The sequence below is a fragment of the Salvelinus namaycush genome, chromosome 39 (genome assembly GCF_016432855.1).
Source record: "Salvelinus namaycush isolate Seneca chromosome 39, SaNama_1.0, whole genome shotgun sequence".
NCBI classification, from domain to species: domain Eukaryota; kingdom Metazoa; phylum Chordata; class Actinopteri; order Salmoniformes; family Salmonidae; genus Salvelinus; species Salvelinus namaycush.
In genome coordinates, this window is record NC_052345.1 from 21,397,769 (window position 1) to 21,411,694 (window position 13,926).

Consider the following 13,926-nt stretch of genomic DNA (forward strand, 5'->3'; position numbering starts at 1 on the left):
AAATGGGGGAAAATATGCAGCCGAAGTCCAACGAGAGATCGGATACAAATTAACTGCTTTAAATAATTATGACAAATGTTGAGCAATGTAATGACTTTTCAAATAAGTTACGTTACACGTTATGTTAGCTACACTATCCTTACAAAATGCATAGCATATCTTTACAGCAGTATGTACCAGTATGTGAGCTAGCTACCTAATGTTAGTTGGCTACTTGTACATCAAACTTGCCAGTATAGTAACTATATTCTAATTAACTACCCAATGTTTATTGACTTGATTAGAGCGCAGAATAACTGATGTATTTAATAACGCTCAACACCTGTTGAATATGGCCGGTGTCAGTAAACATCTGCAAAAAAGCTCAAATTAAATTGTTGCCAGCAGCACAGTTAGTCACCAACGCTCTGGGTAACATGAAAACAGCCTAACCAGCTCTGCTAGGGCAAGTAAAATGGTAAGAGTGAGGTTTTCTCTGATTTGTGTCTCGCAAGCTGTCCAACGTTAGCCAGTTAGCTGGGTGCTTTACTGTCATTGTGAGGTCAGAACGCTTGGATCGACCCTACTCCTCAGCCATATAGTATTTGTTTACAAACAGTGGCGTTATACAAGCTTATGTTTTGGTTTCTGGTCGGGGTAATACAGTTGAGACATTTGAGGCATTTATAAGTTATATTCTTCAAGAATCAATGGTTATTTAGTAAATGGGTCTTTCTATAACTGACAGTGTAGATTTCCTGTGGGGGTCAAATTGTTACAGCTGTTAAGTCATTGTATAATATTCTGGCAATTCTTTTCATGCCATTACATTAAAGGCGAAAGATTGTCTTTTCTTAGCAAGGTGTTGCTCAAATAATGTTAGCTGCTAAATGCTAGTTAGCGGGCTAGCTAGCTTGCTAAATGTATTACGAGTCAGAGCAAACGTAGCTAGCTAATACTGCCTGGTACCAGTGCTGGTGTAGGCCTAGATAAGCATGTTTGTGCAGCGGTATCTTATCAGAGAGGAGTAAGCGAAGTATGAATATGTTGGCTAGCTAGCCGGCTACATGAAGTAAGAAAACAACATGTAATGTAACATCTAATTAGGGTCAACTGGACACTGACCAACACTTTGCTTCCTACCATGTCTTCTTCTCTGAGGTTTATTGTCAGACTACACTCATCAGGTGTATTGCTGCCACCTACTGACATGGACATGAACTACCTTCTCCTTTCTACTCCTTCAGCTATTTTCACTGCCTCCACATAGGACACCTGCTGGATGGGCCTGATCATCCTAGCTACTGTGACATCCTTCATTCGTACAGGGCACTCCGGGAATGTGATTCCCATCACAATTACAACATGCTTCATCTGACTACGACATATTTATTCCTTCGAGAAACACTTGCCACATGTCCAAACTGCAGCGCCTTCTGTATATCTCACATACCCAGGTTTTACATAAGATGGGAGAGCCACTTCACCAAACCACAGTAAAACCTTCCGTCTATCATTCATTTTAATCAACGTGCGTCTACCTGAAATGTTTAACCTAAACCACACAAAGCTTTCTCCTTTTGCGCTGTTGACACACAATCAGATTCATACCGCTCCTGGTCAGTCGAACCGATTCCACTTTACCCAATTCATCCTTCACCGTCTTTGAGACCGTTAACAGGTCACCCACAAAAACATCCTTGCTGATGATTCCCACTCCGACCCTAAACTGCTGTTCATTACCAACTTTAGGCCTTTTCACTCCACTGTTCTTCACCATCGTCCACGCAGTCTCAACAACTGTACCCGCGCCAAGAGAATCCCACAATGCTTCCTCCATTGCTCCTCCAGTCATCCCCTGGACTCCCTCGCTCTGTGCTGTGAGAGTTTGTGTTCTCAAAGTAGCATCTATATTGTTCTCATTCCATCTATATTATTCTCATTCCATCTATATTGTTCTCATTCCAGCACATCTGTTGCTTCACCAACTTGTTATCCCTTTCGTCTGCACTACTTGCTGTCATTTCCCTTCCTGATTTCCCTCTCTTGGATGTCTCCACCACGCTCCTACTCTGTCAGTAATTCCTCCCTGGTTTATTAATTGGTAGTCAAACAACAATATATTCAAGGTGCTGCACATTCTATTCCAAATCTAGAATTAGAATCGTCATTATGTTTCCATGATTTCAACAGTTCACCAGTTAACTAAGCCTATAATGTGGACACCAAGGAACTTGAAGCTTTCAACTGCTCAACTACAACCCCTTCGATGAGAATGGGGGCGTGCTCAGTGTTTAGTCCCAGGGTCCTTAGCTTAGTGATGAGCTTTGAGGGCACTATGGTGTTGAACGCTGAGCTGTAGTCGATGAATAGCGTTCTCACATGGGTGTTCCTTTTGTCCAGGTGGGAAAGGGCAGTGTGGAGTGCAAAATAGATTACGTCATCTGTGTATTTGTTGGGGCGGTATGCAAATTGGAGTGGGTCTAGGGTTTGTGGGATAATGGTGTTAATGTGAGCCACAACCAGCCTTTCAAAGCACTTCATGGCTACAGACGTGAGTGCTATGGGTCAGTAGTCACTTAGGCAGGTTACCTTAGTGTTCTTGGGCACAGGGACTATGGTGGTCTGCTTGAAACATCTTGGTATTACAGACTCAGACAGGGGATGAAAATGTCAGTGAAGACCCTTGCCAGTTGGTCAGCGCATGCTTGGAGTACACGTGCTGGTTATCCATTTGGCCCTGTGGCCTTGTGAATGTTAATCTGTTTAAAACCTCTTGGAAATAGGGGGCGATGTTTTCACTCTGTTCTAGATCATACAATATGCATATTATTATTACTATTGGATAGAAAACACTCAAGTTTCTAAAACTGTTTGAATTATATCTGTGAATAAAACAGAACTCATTTGGCAGCAAACTTCCATACAGGAAGTGAAAGTTCTGAAAATGGGGCTCTGTGTCAGGGCTTGCCTATTCAATTGCCTTATATTTATGGATCTGTATGCACTTCATACGCCTTCCACTAGATGTCAACAGGCAGTAGAATGTTGAATGGGGTGTCTAGCTTGATGTGAGACCGAATGAGAACTTTTGGAGTGACAGGTCCGCCCTATTGGCAGTATTCAACTGCGCACCAGGGAACCCCACATTGTCTTCTGAAATGCGTTAGGTATACACGACGAAATGCTCCGTCTCGGACTTTATTGGATACATATGAGAAAAACATCATAAAGTTGGATTTTCAACTGAGTTTGACCAGTTTATTCGACGTTTATTGTGAGTTTTGGAATTTTTCGTTGCATGCGCCAAGAGATGATGGACACGTGAGCACCATTATGCTAGCCAAAGTTGCTAATTCGACAGAAGAAATGGACATTCTAAAACAAAACAACGATTTATTGTGGAACTAGGACTCCTTGCACTACATTCTGATGGAAGATCATCAAAGGTAAGAGAATATTTATGATGTTATTTCGTATTTTTGTGGTATATTTTGGCTTCAACAAGGCGGAGAATTGCTGGGCGCTGTCTCACAATATTGCATGCTGTACTTTGTACTAAAGTTATTTTTTTAAATCTAACACAGCGGTTGCATTAAGAACCAGTGTATCTTTCTTTTGCTGTACAACATGTATTTTTCATAAATGTTTTATGATGAGTGTTTATGTATTTCACGTTGCTCTCTGTAATTATTCTGGCGGTTTTGGTGCTATTTGTGACGGTGGCTGCAATGTAAAACTACGAATTCTACCTATAAATATGCACATTTTCGAACAAAACATAAATGTATTGTATAACATGATGTTATAAGACTGTCATCTGATGAAGTTGTTCAAAGGTTAGTGATTCATTTTATCTCTATTTGTGGGTTTTGTGAAAGCTATGTTGGCGGTGAAAACATGGCGTTGTGTGTTTGGCTATTGTGGTGAGCTAACATAAATATATATTGTGTTTTCGCTGTAAAACATTAAAAAAATCGGAAATGTTGGCTGGATTCACAAGATGTTTATCTTTCATTTGCTGTATTGGACTTGTGATTTCATGAAATTATATTATATGATATCCCTGTGGCGCTAGGCTAGGCTATGCTAGTCAGCTTTTTTGATGAGGATGATCCCGGATCCGGGATGGGTAGTCCAGAAAGGTTTTAAAGGTCTTACTCACATCAGCTGCGGAGAGTGTGATCACAAAGTCGTCCGGAACATCTGATGCTGTCATGTATGTTTCAGTGTTACTTTCCTCGACGCGAGCATAGAAGTAATTTAGCTCGTCTGGTAGGCTTGTGTCACTGGGCAGCTATCGGCTGTGCTTCCCTTTGTAGTCTGATGTGGCAAGCCCTACCACATCCGACGAGGGTTGGAGCCGATGTTCAAGGGGTATATCAATCTCCCCAGGGTAGCAGTAATACGTTGAGAGATTTGTCCACAAAGGGTTACCCCTCCCATAGGTGGCTCATTATTGGGATCCATTGCTGATTCCTACCTGTAGCTCACTATGAAGTGTCTAGTGATACAGGTTAAGGGCCCTGTTGGAGATTGGTGGTTGGTAGTGGAGTCGAGGGAACAAGCAGGGTTGGACACGGCCATGTTATTATCCCACACAGTCTCTGTGGTTCATTTGAACCCCGTTCCTGGGAATTACATTTGATTACAAATCGTCCCAGTCTGTTACCACAGAAGGGGTCCGTTTGTCCCATTTCCAGCAAGGTTACGAGGCGCTTTGTCATTTCCAGAGTCAGTTTATTTTGGTACTGTCCATATGTAGCTTGTTTTATGTCACAGAATGGCTGAATAAGTGCAACATTTTACCTGGAGCTAACTATGCAGAGCATAGTGCATGTCGAATGACTTTAGCTTCCCTCCAGGCCTGAGGGCACACGCTCTCTAGTAGGCTTAAATTAAAGATACGGAAAATAGGAGTGGCAAAATAGTCCGCTATTATCCTCAGTAATTTTCCATTGTCAGACCCCGGTGGCTTGTCATTGTTGATAGACAACAATAATTTTTTCACCTCTTCCACGCTGACTTTACGGAATTCTAAATTACAATGCTTGTCTTTCATAATTTGGTCAGATATACTTGGATGTGTAGTGTCAGTGTTTGTTGCTGGTATGTCATGCCTAAATTTGCTAATCTTGCCTATGAAAAAATCATAAAAGTAGTGGACTTTGATGAATGAGCCATCTTCAGTCAATTTTTCCCCAAAATTGTATGTAAGGTTCTCCAAAGCTTTTTACTATCATTCTTTATGTAATTTATCTTTTATATTGTCTTTTTTTTCTTTTTATTCAGTTTAGTCACATGATTTCTCAATTTGCAGGATGTTTGCCAATCAGTTGTTCAGTCAGACTTATTTGCCATTCCTTTTACCTCATCCTTCTCAACCATACCATTTTTAAATTCCTCATCAATCCACTGGGATTTAACAGCTTTTACAGTCATTTTCTTAATGGGTGCATGCTTATTAGTAACTGGAAAAAGCAATTTCATAAATGCGTGCAGCATCTGGTCTCCTCATTACATACCACAGAGCAGCAAATATTCTTTACATCATCAACATAGGAATCACCCGTTTTTATTAAATAATTGAGACACACAAATGACTGGAGGGAACCAGAGATCAAGATAGCCTTACAATAAGAAAAAAAACTCTTCCTTAGCATTCTCCTCCCGCTGCTGCTGGCCTTTGTAAATTCTGATGTTATGCTCCTGAAGTTTCCAGTAATAGGCTACAACAGCAGTCGGCAACCTTTTCCATTTGTAGTGCCAATTTATCTGACCATTTCTACTGATCTGGTGCCAGTTGGGATTTTCATATTCACATTTTACTGGAACAGTTTCATTTAATTTATAATAGTAATAATAATTATAATAGTCTTTATCTCAAAATCATTATCTGTGATTAATCTATATTCTATATAAATCAAAATGAAAATTAGACAAATCTAAATGACTTTTATTGCCATTGCCAACTATGTAAAAATAGCCTACATAAAGCCAACAAATAAAAACAGCTAGAAAATATCCAGATAAAAATAAATCACATTGGATGCGCATGGCCTGTCTACATACAGTAGTTGATACAATGTTTCAAGTTCTATCACCTAGGTCGGTCCGAAACTTGATTATAAAATATTCTGGGCCCTCAGTTTCCCGCGCCAGTGCGTTTGGGACAGACACAGCTGTAGGCTATTTGTGTAAGGGATAAGAAGTAATCAGGTATTTTATGACATTTCCGCTGGATCAGAGCATAAAATGTTTCCCTTTCATGTCGAGTGGTTATCAAGAGTGAGAGCTGGAAATATTTTACAAATACTTTGAGGAACTATTGTCATTCGCCAATTGATTTTAGTAAGACTGTTTACTTGCTGTTTGAGGTGAAGAAAAAATTACTTTGAGAAGCTCCACAACTCATTAGTGGGGGTGCGTAAATACTATCAGACATCCCCAAATAGGTGCATCGCTCTCTGCATCGCTCTCTGCCCTTTGTGTTTGCTAAAACGCAATTTGGTTGCAGAAACTCCTCCATGCTAATGCGGAAATCCCTAGTTATACCAATACCATAGACCTACTGTAGGACCCATAACTTCACCCAACAACAACATAGACCTACTGTAGGACCCATAACTTCACCCAACAACAACATAGACCTACTGTAGGACCCATAACTTCACCTAACAACAACATAGACCTACTGTAGGACCCATTTCTTCACCTAACAACAACATAGACCTACAGAAAGGTGCCTATATTGGAGACCAAAAGTTGTCTGGCACACTGCTTAGGATTTCAACAACTTTAAAAACGTATTTCTAGCATACAATCGTCGATGTTACTACTAATGGGAAAACAAGACAAAATATGACTTGTTGTTCACTTGACTGTCTTAAGACAAATGTCAAATAATGAACATTCATTACAGACGTCATTGTTTGTACAACATCATGGCTACACTGTTGGCATCACCTTTTTACAGTAGATTTTTGCTGTTGTGAGCCTTAAACCACCTGTCTGACTTGTTGTTCACACAGGAGAGAAACGTGACTATCGTGGATCCTCTGGGGGGCCTCAACAACCTCATGATGCTGACGAGGTAGAGAAGAGTCTCTCCACATCAAAACACCTCAAGAAACACCAGCAGAGACCCACATTGAAGAATTCTCACTTCTGCTCTGACTGTGGGAAAGGTTGCAAATATTCATCAGACCTTAAAATACACCAGAGAACACACACAGGAGAGAAACCTTATAGCTGTGATCAATGTGAGATGAGTTTTACTAGATCAAGCAATCTGACTTCACACCAGAGAACACACACTGGAGAGAAACCTTGTAGCTGTGATCAATGTGGGAAGAGTTTTCCTACATCTAGCCAGCTGACTTCACACCAGAGAACACACACAGGAGAGAAACCTTTTAGCTGTAATCAGTGTGACAAGAGATACTCTGATAAAAGATCTCTGATCAAACATCAGAAAATACATACATGAAGAAGTCGTTTCATGATATCAATGAAATAATGTCGCAATGTAGAATGTTTTAACATTGTAGTAGGAGTATTTTAATGATGTTCTACCTTATCGTTTGCCCTGTTCAATTGATTGCAGCATGATATGTATATTAGCCTCAGGGGAAAATCCAGGCTCTGAATTGAAAGAGTATTATTTAACAAAAAGTGACTAACAAAAAAAGAGCTGTGTTACACTTACTGGGTTGGTGACCCACTAATCAAAATGCAGCACTTCAAAATGTAGCTAGCTGTTTTCTACAAGTTGAAAAAGCTGCTTGTTTAAAAAAGACATGTAATATGATAATTGTTGCAGATGTTTGTGTATATACACACATGAATAATAATAAATTGGTCTAATCAATTTTATTAACAATCTGACATCACTCCAGTATTTCTTGACAACATTCAAATGATAATTGTCTTTATTCCACTACTGAAGAAGCATGACTCAAATCACCTACTCATATTTCAAACATTCAGCCTGACAAAAGATACATGTTTTATTATTCCATGCCTCACCATTAAGTGAAGTATTGCCAATACATATTAACAAAGGGGTGTACATTTGGTTTTGATTTTCATATTTACAATTTATGTAGCATTTAGTATTCATAATTATTTATGCAACCAGCAGACCATTTTCGGGTACAATTATATTGACAATGTTGCCCTGCTTTTAGAATATTAGGATTCATTCTCAGATGTGCTAACCCAAATGCATGACATTGGGGACTGGGCCCGATCCAACAACATGCTTATCGAGTGAACCCTGAAAAGGGAGAGAGAAGTGAGGTGGAAAGTTACTACGGATATTGCAGGAGTTGGTTGCTGATTGTCTCAAGGGTGGGCAGTCAACAAGTTTTGCGTTTAGCCAGTGATTTGCCATGGATCACAATTTATTTTGACTGCACGTTTTTCCGTATTGGAGACAAGGTTTTTTTGGGCTCGTTCCAAGGGGACGAGAGTTCTAGAAGCTAGTGAGTTTTAGGAAGAGGAGAGTTCTAGAAGCTAGTGAGTTTTAGGAAGAGGAGAGTTCTAGAAGCTAGTAGGTTTTAGGATTCTATTGAAAGAAAAAGGATTTTAAAAATAATACGATTGTATATTATTATTTAGAAATACGTGTTTTTTCTTGTTTTTATTTGTTGACAGCCAGTAGACACTATGTTTATATTGTAGAAGCATTGTAGTTGATTATAATGTGAAATGGAAGTTTTCTGTCAGGGGTGAGCAAACTTTTCCAACAAAAATATAGGATATATTTGTCTTAAGGGGGAAGGTGTTACAAGCTTTGGTTTTTCCATTTATGTTTTGAGGTTGGACTTTAGCACGAATAGCTCGTTAGCACGTAGGACGCACTGATTGGTATCACCTCGTTAGTCAGTATGTGTTACACCTGTGCTGGCTTGTCCATCTCGTTAGTGGGAAGGTGTTTCACCTGAGCTGGTCCAGGTTCTATTTAAGAGTGTCTGGCCCAGTGCTCCAGTTGTCTGATAGATGTGGAGAGTCAACACCTTTAGTTGCTCCACTTCCTGTCTTTTGGTGTGGGTTTTTCTTTTGTTGGCATTTCCTTAGGGTGCTCATTAGTCTTTCAGTTGTTAGTCTTCTGTTTGTTGTGTACTAAATATTTCTGTTTATTTTCATTTTTTTATTTGTGTCAGACACTGCTGAAAGTCTACATCAGCTACGTCCGATCCTTCTCTGAATACGCCCTACCAGCCTGGATAACAGCTTCACCACAGCAGATCAATCGGCTAGAGATAAACCAAAACATGGCAACAAAAATGGCTTACAAGATACATCAGCAATCACTACGTTAACAGCATATCTGGACTGACATCAATCAGCAGTAGACAGTCAACCATTGGCCAGAAGTTCATTAACAGAGCCACTCACAACCCATCACGGAAGGAAGGTGTGGGACAGGCCAAATGGACCACAGATACACCCATGTCCGTAATGCTGAAACTGACGTAGAAGAGAGGAAAGGGGAAAAGGAGGGGGCGAGATAAAATAAAATACAAAAAATTGGGTGTGTATGAAAGTGTAGATATATGTGAATATCCTTAGCACCCCCACCCCTCTCCCCCCGCACAGTTGTGAGCTATAATTTTAATGATGTTTTTTCATCCTCTTATGTTTGTATTAAATATTTGTTTATTTTCATTGTTTTTTCCTGAGAAGACATTGTGTTGCATCCATGTCTGAAATATGCTGTATAAATAAAGCTTGATTTGATTTGAACATATTGCAAAACAAATGAACCCAATGACTGACCAATCAACAGACTCTTGCGAAACCAATGAGCAAATATGTGCCAAAGCAACACATATCTTGGTCCATCTTAGTGTAAATTCAGTAAATCTTCCACTATGGTATGTATGTTTAGTATCACTTTTCAACCAACCCAGTCCATTTGTTGAAGATGAAAAATGTTGAAATCAACAATATGTTAAAGGATTCAACTACTAAAAACTGAAACTATCACATGGATCAACCAGATCAATCCCACTTTTCCAGCCTGCTGAAGGCGTGGTGGAGTGGTAAACGCCACCCCCGGCTCAACCAGGGGCTTGTGGTCTCCCACAGCTCTGCTGGTGGAGTGGTAAACGCCACCCCCGGCTCTACCAGGGGCTTGAGGTGGTCTCCCACAGCTCTGCTGGTGGAGTGGTAAACGCCACCCCCGGCTCTACCGGGGGCTTGAGGTGATCTCCCACAGCTCTGCTGGTGGAGCGGTAAACACCACCCCCGGCTCTACCGGGGGCTTGAGGTGGTCTCCCACAGCTCTGCTGGTGGAGCGGTAAACACCACCCCCGGCTCTACCAGGGGCTTGAGGTGGTCTCCCACAGCTCTGCAGCCTTGCCGTTCCATTTCTTGCAACACAGAAATAAATATATAATATAATATGTTTAGTCATATTATGTAAAACACTCAAATTAATGGATATGGAGCATCTATGGCCTCAGTTGCACCTAAATGTGACTTCTGTCATCTGATCACTCTAAGCTCCATTAGGTTCAGATCTAACAGGATGGGCCTTTGACATTTAAAATGGTTACGGTAGGGGTTAGGGTTGCGGTTAGGGATGTCCCAAGGATCCCGGATACCATTGACCATTGTGCATTATTCTGTCTCTTTTACATAGCAGGTGATGGGTTCTGACTTCTGAACTTGAAAATATGAAATATCCTTATTATGTGAAATTGAATGAAACAATGTATGTTGATGCTAATATGATGTACAATATTCCATGATGTTTCTATATGATAACAATAGCGTAATATATTTAATATGCCATATAGTATTTTTTTTTCGTTCAAATATTTTTTATTGAGCACACACAAGAATGGTGTATAGGTATAAGACAGGTATACAATTCTTATCTAAACATAAAAGAGCAGACAGAAACAAAAAGACCCAGAGTTCTGGGTACAAAACAAATATTACAAAACAAGACATACAGAACAGGGACAGGTAGAAAGAAAGAGGGTAGGTGTCACCCCCCCACTTATTCCCCTCCTTTATCCCTCCCCCACTTATTCCCCTTCCCCTTATCCCTTCCCCTTATTCCCCTCCCGACTGCTCGGGTGGCGGTGCCAGCACATGCTGCCCAAAGGTGGATTAAAATATTACAATTGAGAGTGCGTTAAAAAGTACAAATTCACAGCGCCGAATGGTCCAAGTAAGAGAGGAAAGGCTGCCAGATTTGATCAAATGTTGATAATTTATTGTTCAGAATATATCTAATTCTTTCTAAGTGTACAGTGTTTGCCAATTCGCTGAGCCATAATTTGGTAGTGGGCGCTTCCCTCTTTTTCCAAAACAACAAGATTAGTTTTTTTGCCGAAATGAGACTGTAAGAGATTAGTTGTTTTTGAGGGTTGGTTAATCCGTTTAGGGAAATCAGACACTCCCAGGATTATTAGAAGCGGGTCTGGGTCAATTGAAGTCTCCAGAACTTCAGAGAGGATCCTAAAAATTCCACACCAGTAACCATACAAGCTAGAGCATAGGGCAAAGCAGTGGAATAGTGTACCCTGTGCAGCCTGACATTTATCACAAATAGGGGATGTATCAGGAAATATCCTATGCAGTTTGGTTTTGGAATAGTGTAATCTGTGTAATACCTTGAATTGTATGAGACGATGTCTGGAGTTAATGGAGCAGGTGTGGATATACTCCAAGCTATCTTCCCAGTCTGCCACCGAAATGTCAGTCCCTAGTTCTTCCTCCCATTTTGCCTTAATGGCATCTGTAGAAGGTGTGCTAACAGATTGAAAAGCATCATATAAACGAGATATCAGATTGTCTGAGGTGGGGGATGTTTTTATGCATCCGTCAAACATGGAAGGCTTAGCGTTCCCAAATGTTGGGAGGTGTTTTCTAACATAGTCTCTGATTTGTAGGTATCTGAAAAAGTTACTTCTGGGAAGATTATAAGTTTCCCTCAGCAACTCAAAGGAAGCAAAGGTCCCTTCTATATATAAATCCCCTATGGTACTTATCCCCAACTCTCCCCATTGCTCAAAGGTGTTATCAAGGTTAGAGGGGGCAAAGGAGGGGTTCCTGGCAACAGGGAGCATGAATGACATTGGTCTAAGCTCAAAGTGGGTTTTAATTTGCTTCCAGATTCGGACTGTGCTATGTATAATAGGATTGTTACGATAAAGTGACCTCTCCAGATTGACAGGCGACAAAATCACAGCACCAATAGAGAAGGGGTGACACTCCTCCCGCTCCATACTAAGCCAGCTGGGTGACGGACGTGCGTCATCCAGCAAAAACGTAACAGTGCGGAGGTTAGCGGCCCAGTAATAAAATATAAAATTTGGGAGAGACAATCCTCCTTCCATTTTGGATTTGCAGAGGTGTTTTTTACCTATCCTGTGTGTTTTATAATCCCAGATGAAAGGATTGATAATTGAGTCCAGTTGTTTATGAAAGGATTTAGGTATGAATACTGGGATGTTCTGGTATAGGTAGAGCAGTTGTGGGAGGAAGACCATTTTAATGGCATTAATTCTTCCGAGCAGAGAAATTGGGAGAGTTCTCCAAAATTGTATGTTTGTCTTGAGTTTTTGCATCAGAGAGGGGAAATTCTCTTTAAATAGTAAGGAGTATTGTTTGGCAACTACAATTCCTAGATAGGTACATTTTTCTGAAGATAACTTAACTGGAAGATGTTCTAGCCAGGAGGTGTTTTGTAACCGTATGGGCATTAATTCACTCTTGTTCCAATTTATTCTGTATCCCGAGAAGGTACCAAACAAATTAATCACATCAAGAATAGCTGGAATACTAGCTTGGGGTTCTGTTACATAGAGGAGAATGTCATCTGCGTATAGGGAAATCTTATTTAGAGTATCTTTAGTATTATAGCCGTGTATTGCTGCATCAGATCTAATCGCCTGAGCGAGAGGTTCAATGATTAGGGCGAAGAGCATAGGCGACAGCGCACAACCCTGCCTTGTCCCTCTGTAAAGGTTAAATCGGGGCGACAATGATTGGTTAGTGAGTATTCTCGCACAGGGGTTCCTATATAAAAACTGGATCCAATTTATGAACCCATCTCCAATATTACATTTCTGTAGGACTTTGAATAGATAGGACCACTCAACTTGGTCAAAAGCCTTCTCGGCGTCAAGAGATATAACGACAAGGTCCCCGTTTGGTAACCTCTGAGAATACATAATGTTGAAGAGGCGCCTGAGATTGAAGAATGAGTTTCTGTTTGGGATAAAGCCGGTCTGGTCCGAATGGACCAATTTGCCAATTAAAGTGCTAAGCCTGTTAGCCAGGGTTTTTGCTAAAATCTTTTGGTCTGTATTAAGGAGGGATATTGGTCTGTATGACCCTACCTCTTCCGGATCTTTACCCTTCTTATGTATAACTGTAATGAATGCTTCATCCAAAGTAGATGGGAGAGCTCCATCCTCCCTGGCCTGAACCAACATTTTGTGCAGGTAGGGAGAGAGCATGTTGCTGAATGTTTTATAGAATTCACTAGGGTATCCATCTGGGCCCGGGGTCTTGCCACTTTTTAAAGATTTAATTGTTTCTCGAATTTCTTCAAGAGATATTTCCTTATTCAGGAAGTTAGAATCTTCCTGGTTCAGGGCAGGAAGATTACAGTCCTCCAAAAAGTTTTGCATAATTAAGGGGTTAGGATCTGCTTTAGATGTATATAGAGTCTCATAAAACTGACGGAATCTGTCATTGATGTCTTTGGGGGAAGAGAGTAATTCCCCAGATGCAGATTTAACTTTGTGAATCATTCGGTCACTCACATTTTTTCGAAGTTGTCTGGCGAGTAATTTGTGTGGTTTGTCACCAAACTCAAAATATTTTTGCTTGGCGTAGAGAAAAGATTTAGCAATTTTAGCTGAGAGAATCTGATTATATTCAAATTTTAAAGAGGTAATTCTTTTATGTTTCTCCATA